The following is a 7,751-nucleotide window of genomic DNA, read 5'->3' as shown; positions in this document are numbered from 1 at the left end:
ACATCTGCATTGAATGTTGCCAGGGATATTCTTGGTCGTTTGGTATGTGCATGTGCCTGAACAAATAGGTATTAATATAGTAGCATTGACAATCAAAAATAGTGATTGATTATTTTAAACACCGCATTTTAAAAAGTCTATGTAAAATTGCTGTTCAATTATTGTAATTGATAATTGCTTTTAGAATCCTAACAGATAAATTGACTTAATATTTTTGAAAACACTTTTCTCTGATGTTGATTGGATATTCATTAAGATTAGAGAACTGAAAATTAAAGCATAAAACTTCGCTCTATGATGTGAAAAAAATCATTCAGAAGCAATTGAAAAAAAATGATTTTGTTTAAAAATGCAGGCATTGCAAGATTTATATGCTTCCAATAGTTTTCTTGAAGAGTCATGTCAATCTTATTGATCTAATTTTTATCACAATAAATGTTTTGACATTTATTTCAGAATTAGGAGGAACATAATTTGGCCATGGAAGGGACTATTACTGTGAACAAACATAGAGTCAATGAATTTCATCTGGAAAGGAATTCTCATAATTATGTGATTATTGTTCACTGACATCTAATATGGGAGGAAAAGGAGAATTGTCAACATTTCCAAGCAATATTTTTCTTATAGTGAAATGAAAATAAAAATCATTTTGGAGGGCAATTCGTTTGAAAAAAGGAAACAGTCATTTGATTGAACATTTGAGTTGAAGACTCGTTCCCGTTTCCCCATTGTAGTCTTTACAATAATTTAAAACTTCGTGTTGGTTGAACAAAAGAACAAATTGGTAAAATCAAAATGTTTTCTTGTACACTAAAAAAAGTAAATGTAAAGCAATTTTATCCTGAAAATTATATCGCTCTGAATGTAATCATTTCACACACAATAAATGATTATGTTGAATTGAAATGTCATCATAGCTGTAGAAGTGTTTTGCCATGACAGGGAATGAAGACTCAGGAGGCAGGCTGTGCTGAGGCATGTGCAGCTAGCAGTTAATGAAGAGATCATCCCCCGAGGCCAATCATGGAAGGGAGATCCATGACACACTGTAACATATACAGTAAAAAGCAGCATTTTATGGACTTTCTGCATCACAATGGCCACATGCAATGTGGTTACAGCCCTTCCCTCCTCATCCAAACACCCAATTGAATCATATAATCGCAGATGGGCATTCTCATGGACATCCCCAGATTCCAATTGGGAACTTTCCATGCGTCTTATTGACATAGATTCCAAAGTTATTCCTGAACTCTCTCGGGCCTCTTAGGATACCTTATCAGTTGGGAAATTTTGAATTCTGCTAGTCGTTATATTTTATTTTATCAAAACCAATTACTCCTTATATTTTTCACTGTCTTAATTATGTATGTAGAAAGAAATAGAAAATACAGTTAATTTTAGCTTACTTGCTATAAGATTAGTAATATGACTTGTGTTATAAAGTTCGTTATATTGTGTAAAATTATACAGCTACTCTTTCTGTCAGGACTTCATAATTAATGGGCAATCAACATCATGCCGTGAATTTAATTCCTGAAACTAAGTAACTTCAAATCTCAGTCTAAATACTTTTCTATGATGTTTGTAGTAGGCATTGGTTACATGTATCAAACTTATGTTGCAAATTTCCCCTATTATACTCAAGAATCTGTAAATAGAACCTTTGTTTAATGCTCTGAGTAACTAAAATAATAGCTATATCTGACAAATGAACTCTTCTGTTGTCCTAATAGCTGCTTTGTGAGATAACTGGGCTGTACCCTGCAGCTGCTGTTTATTCATTTATTGGGACAATTATCCTTTCATTTATGAAGATCAGGATTGGTCATTTGTCTGTATGTCGGCATGCTCTTATAAAGAAATGTCTGGAATGTTGTAGTCCTGGTGTTGGACTCGGTCCATTGGTAGTGTGCTTTCTTTTAATTTAAGGCTGGAACAGAATGTTAGTCTAGTTTATCACCCCCTGACACTTTGTATTTTAGTTCTAAGGTAGGCTGCCTGTTTTTGAAAGTCAGGCATTTTGTATGAGCCGATATGGACCATTCTATTCCAGGTGGGGGAAGCCCAGAACAGCAAATCAACTAAGATTCAATTATTGAAATAAAAATCACCATTCGCTACCATTGGTATCTGTAAAATGCAATGCGTTCATGTTACTGAGCCTTAACTACACACTTAAAACTAGATACACTGGATTTGGTCAATTCTTAACTATTAGATATAAGCAACAATTAATCTTAAAAACATTTCGTAGCGAATTTAAAAATGATTAGAAATCTCATATAGCTGCCCGTCATGTGTAAAAATGAACAGCATTTATTGGAGTGTAAAATAATCACACCTCTCTTAAAATGTCAGGATGAATATTAATCCAATGATTTCTGTGAACATTCAAATGAGAAGGGAACAGATGTTACCTGTGAGTGTTGGATAAGGAATCATTAATTAGTTTGTATTTGTGTTATCCTGGAATAAAAGAACTTTTTTAAAAATAATGACACTAAGAAATACTGGATTAAATTAAAATGTGAATTTGACGATGTTTGTAACAAAACCTAAACTGTGTGATTTTTGGAATGACAATGAATTGATAATTAATTTTAGAACTTTGGCAAAGTAAATGATTCAATATGTCTCAATGGGTTTGCTCTGATGTTGGATAGATATTTCTTAATCTGTCAGCCGAGAATGCAAATTCCGGCATGATGATATGGAAAGACATTAGACATTCAGTGAACATTGATCAGAAATGGTTTGTCATTCAAAATTCTCAGATCTTCACAATTTCTATACTTGGTTTCTCTACTTTTCTTCTGAAGAAATATATAATAAGAACAAATTCTGCATTGTACTTAATTCATGCAATTTTTCATCTCATCAATATTTAGACATTTGAGTCAGAATTATAAAGAAAGTAAGTCATAAGGGAGATTTATTTTCACAGAAGCATACAGTCAACAGCATTTATCAATGTATTTGTTTCGATGCTGTCTCTGAATAAACAGGTAAATACATTTAATGGGGATCTTTTGACAATGTAATGAGCCACAATTCAATTTTTATCATAATATTTGGCTTGGAAATCAGAAAAAAATCCTATATTCAGGACTTGCTTCATCTCGATACATGTTACGTGTAGTATCCTCAGTCATAAGAAATAAGGTGTCATCATGGGTCTGGGAAAGATATAGTGTGTAAATTATAATAAGGTTTCTCTTACGTATCTTTGGATCTGGTGAGACTGTGATGTTTGCTGTGATTATTCATCCTGAAAACAATAAGGCACGTACAAAACGTATTTCACCGAACAGTAATTTGGTGGTCTTGAAGACCATTACGAGTACTTTGATTTCAATAATGTTGAGCTGATTTCCATGATCTGGGAAATATTTTACAATATTTTACCAAAATTCTGGATTCTCAGCATTCAATGGGTTTCATGAAAACACTCTTCATTAGTCGTCATTATCAAGCGAGGTGTATAATGCTCAGGCACTGGCTGCAAGTCAAGGTGCCAGGAAGTCTGCATAAAACTCTTCAAAGCTCAACTCTCGGGCTGGTTGTGACTGGAACTCTCGAACCTTTGTGACCTCTTTGACTGGTCTTTCCACAATTTTCTGGAGCTGATTATTTTGTCTAATGTTTGCTTTAGTTTGGCCTTTTTAGCTCCGATTTCTCCAGCGGTCGGAATATTTAGAATGTTCAATTATGTGCGACAGGTCACTTGACGTTACTAGACAGGGAAAATATGATTGGGAGATGCCGGTGTTGGACTGTGGTGTACAAAGTTAAAAATCACACAACACCAGGTTATAGTCCAACAGGTTTAATTGGAAGCACACTAGCTTTTGGAGCGACGCTCCGTCATCAGGTGATCACCCGATGAAGGAGCATCGCTCCGAAAGCTAGTGTTTTTCCAATTAACCCTGTTGGACTATAAACTGGTGTTGTGTGATTTTTAAATTTGTACACCTCAGTCCAACACCAGGATTCCGAAATCAAATCAACCATGAGTTCATTGAATGGTTGAGCAGACTCCTTGCGCTGAATAGCATACTTCCACTTGGTTTAACATTTCGTCTAACGCCTTATTTTATTCATAAGTTCAGAATTGTGAGGAGATGGGATGAAGTGACATAAAAGGTTTATTGAACAGATCAGACACAGCAGGAACAAGGCTCATAAACTCAGGAAGAAGAAATATTCTGTGGCCTGGGGCAACAAATGACACTGGGCCCAGCACAGGTGGCTGTGTACAGAAGCTGTGATTGCTGAAGAAAGTTGCTAGATGTTATACAGTTGGCAAGTCAGTGATCACGCTGGATGATGGATCGTTGTATGATTCACACACAGCAGAAAGTTGTGAAAGAATGAAATGTTTGTTTCATTGGAGACATTTTCTGTGGTTCCAATTCCGATTGACTGTTTGAAATACTGATCAGATTTTTGTGTGAAGTGTTAGGTCAAAATACTCATGAACAACCCCACTAGATAAGCCTGTGCTCCCGATCTGTAGGTTTTTTTTCTTTCTTTCGATGTAAATTCATAGAAAGACAAGATGGAATGTAGGGCGGAAAGAAAAATGGGTTCTTTCTCATTTCACCAATTTCATCTACAATTGAATAGAACGGCTGCTCTCACTCTTCATTTCGACTTTAATGTGGTGTCGATTATTTGTGAATCTCCCGTGCAGTGAAGGGCAAGAACAAGATTCTCGATCCAGTGTATACCAGAGTGTGAGCTGCAAATAAAAACTGCCAGAGAGGTACATAAAGTTAGCAACCAGAGTGTGACTCGAACCTGTGAATGTAGAGCACAGCGGTATAATTACCCACCACCATAATCCCTCGGTCCCCACTGCACATTTTGTAGAGGGGTGACATATGACCACACCATTGTGATTCTGCCTTCACCAGAATTATAATAACAGCAAATTCCAATAAATAGCCATGCTGGTCAGAATGAATAACTGTCATTGATACATTCTGAGTCGCAAGAATCGCTGATTTGTTCGTTTCATTTTAATTTTGCTGAAACCTCACCATGTTCATTAATAATCAGAAGTGAATTAGATATATCTCATTGGAACGATTAATGTTGTATTCAAATTTGCTCGGACTTTATTTCAGCTTAAGGAAAATACTGCTAAGAAAAACAGAGGGTTAAAGTGCAACAGAAAACCCACCAGTTTTGTTGCTCGTTGCTTTGGCAAATTTCACAGAGAACTACATGGATCAAACATCATGGTGTTTGTTCTCACATCCTGACCGCATGTGATGAAAGCAGGAAGTCGTTCTCCAAGCAACTGGTCACTTCCTATTCATTATGTAATATCTTCCATTCACAATAAATTAAAAAATCCACTCAGTTCCATTTACAATGTTTTTGGAACCAAATCTTATTCAGCTGCACACATTAAAGGAATTTCTTTACATTTAAAGTCAATTAACTTAGACATTGTTTCCCCACAACGTCCGACCGACTACACCCCATCCCTACACCTTTACCTACCCACACGCTGTGTCTCTCCTTGTGAAATTTATTCCTTGCATGTCAACAAAAGTGCCTTTCCAAATATTTTGAAAACCAGATTCTCGGAGTGACAGCGATTCTGTTCTCATCATTTCTTTCTCCTTCAAAGGTTTGATTAAAGGTATTGAACACCTGATATCTAGATGTTTACTTACTTGAAAGATGGAATTTTCCACCTATTTACTCTGACCAAACATTTCATAACCTGCAAAAAAAAACATTAAGTCTTCCTTGGTTCAAGGCTAACTGTTCTCAGTTTTCCAAGAAGACAAGTGAATAAAATCTCATCTTCAGTACACCCCCATCAGCATCTTCTCTAATAGCTTTACACCCCAGTAAACCCCGTCATTATCAATTCATGGAATCACAGAACCCTACATTGCAGAAAGAGCATTTCAGTCAATCGGGCCGGTATCGACTCTCTGAAGAGCATCTCACCTAGACCCACCTCCCCTCCCTATTTCCATATATTTCACCTGAAGAAGGGGAATCCATCCCCCTTATGATTTCAAATCAACCTGTTGGAGTATAATCTGACGTCCAGTGATTTCTGACCTTATCCCACATTTCCCATGGCTAATTCACTTAACTTACTTAATTCACTCCCTGGACACGAGAGGGCAACTTAACTTTGCCAATCAACCCAACCCTCCCTCTGAAAACCAGTGCGAATTACTGAGAAAATGTTCCATCATACTGAGTAAATGCTGTATCATTTTGCAATGGTTTTATACCCTGGTAACAGTCTCATCAGAATAAATGAACCCAAATTCAATGTATCGAAATGGTACTCTGTCCTTTACAATTTCATTCGTGCTGCGGGAAATGTTTCTGCACTCATATTTGAATGTGTTTACGTTGTTTCTTCCTCAGCTTCCTGCTTCTAGTAAACACTTCAATCCGGAACAAGGCTGTCAAATACTTTTCATTCCAACACAGTCACAAGGTGAAGTTTGCAGAAGGCACATGTTTGGCCGTTCACTGACACACAGCCTTCCTGAGAGCTGCAGTCCTTTCCCACCTTTATTCAGGCAGCACTGTCCTTCCTGCGACATGCCCCATCTAGAATAGAAGGACAGGTATCAATACCCGCACTTGGGAATGGAGCGACAGTTTTAAAATATTTACACTGTCCCCAGTGGAGAATTGAGCCCTGTGACAGGCGGGGATACTCACTACTATACTACCGAGAACAAGAGTGTCAAAGGAGGCCCTTCAACCAATTGTGGCCACACTTCTCAAATACAAATGCCTAATGAACTGAATCACATTTCACAATTCTTACTCCACAGCCTTATATGTCTTGGCATCACAAGCTCACATCTGAATATTTATTCAGGTTGTAAGGGTTTCTGTCGCTCTGAACAATGCAGACAGTATATTCCAAATTCCAACCACCCACTGGCTGATAAAGCTTTTTCGTACATCTTCGCGACTGCGCCACTCAGTTCCTCTGATTCTGGGACTGGGAATTGGGACTATGTGGCAGCAGTGGTTACTGCCTTGTTTGGGGAAACTGGTGAAGTAGCCAATGTTAAATTGCATTACGATTGAAGCATACATTTCAACAACACCTGCACTGTCCCCGGAGTTTTTGATGTTTTGGAGAAATCTACTTATCTCAGCCTTCAGCATATTAATGATGGAATCACCACAGCCACTGGGGGAACTGATATTAAGCGGTCAGCCCATTCTGAGTTCCCACATATCTGCCACTATTCGCTTAGCACTGATATTGTGCATTTGGTGCGCTGCCTAATATGTCCTATGAGACTGTACTTATTACGCAGTGACAGCGCACTCATCTGTGCGATGCTGTGATCGTATAGTGGTTAGTACTCTGCGTTGTGGCCGCAGCAACCTCGGTTCGAATCCGAGTCACGGCAGTAATTGCTCTATCTACTCCAGCTCTTGGGAAACACAAAGGAATCATTTGTTTGGATAAGGTAACTTTTTCCAAGGTGATGATCTTTTCCCTTCAAATTCTGCTCGCTCACATCTCTGTATTTCATATGTCAGAATTCAAATCCACCCGTTCTCAAAGATTTCACTCCCCCCTACGATCACTAACTGAACTTTTCATCCCACACCCCCATTACATTAATTTAGAGATGCCGGTGTTGGACTATAGTGTAAAAAGTTAAAAACCACACAACACCAGGTTAGAGTCTAACAGATTTAACTGAGCACTGGTTTTCTGAGCGCTGCTCTTT

The 7,751-nt window shown here is 37.7% G+C and overlaps 1 non-coding gene across 1 annotated transcript; it reads left to right on the top strand.

The window, feature by feature from the left end:
- The first annotated feature begins 7,352 nt into the window (after window positions 1-7,352).
- Window positions 7,353-7,424, top strand: trnah-gug (transfer RNA histidin (anticodon GUG)). The gene has a single exon. It is a non-coding gene; the product is annotated as a tRNA-His (tRNA).
- Window positions 7,425-7,751: the final 327 nt, after the last annotated feature.

The sequence above is a fragment of the Hemiscyllium ocellatum genome, unplaced genomic scaffold (genome assembly GCF_020745735.1).
Source record: "Hemiscyllium ocellatum isolate sHemOce1 unplaced genomic scaffold, sHemOce1.pat.X.cur. scaffold_148_pat_ctg1, whole genome shotgun sequence".
Taxonomy (NCBI): domain Eukaryota; kingdom Metazoa; phylum Chordata; class Chondrichthyes; order Orectolobiformes; family Hemiscylliidae; genus Hemiscyllium; species Hemiscyllium ocellatum.
The sequence above is the reverse complement of the archived record's forward strand: the minus strand, read 5'-3'. Positions and strand labels throughout refer to the sequence as shown.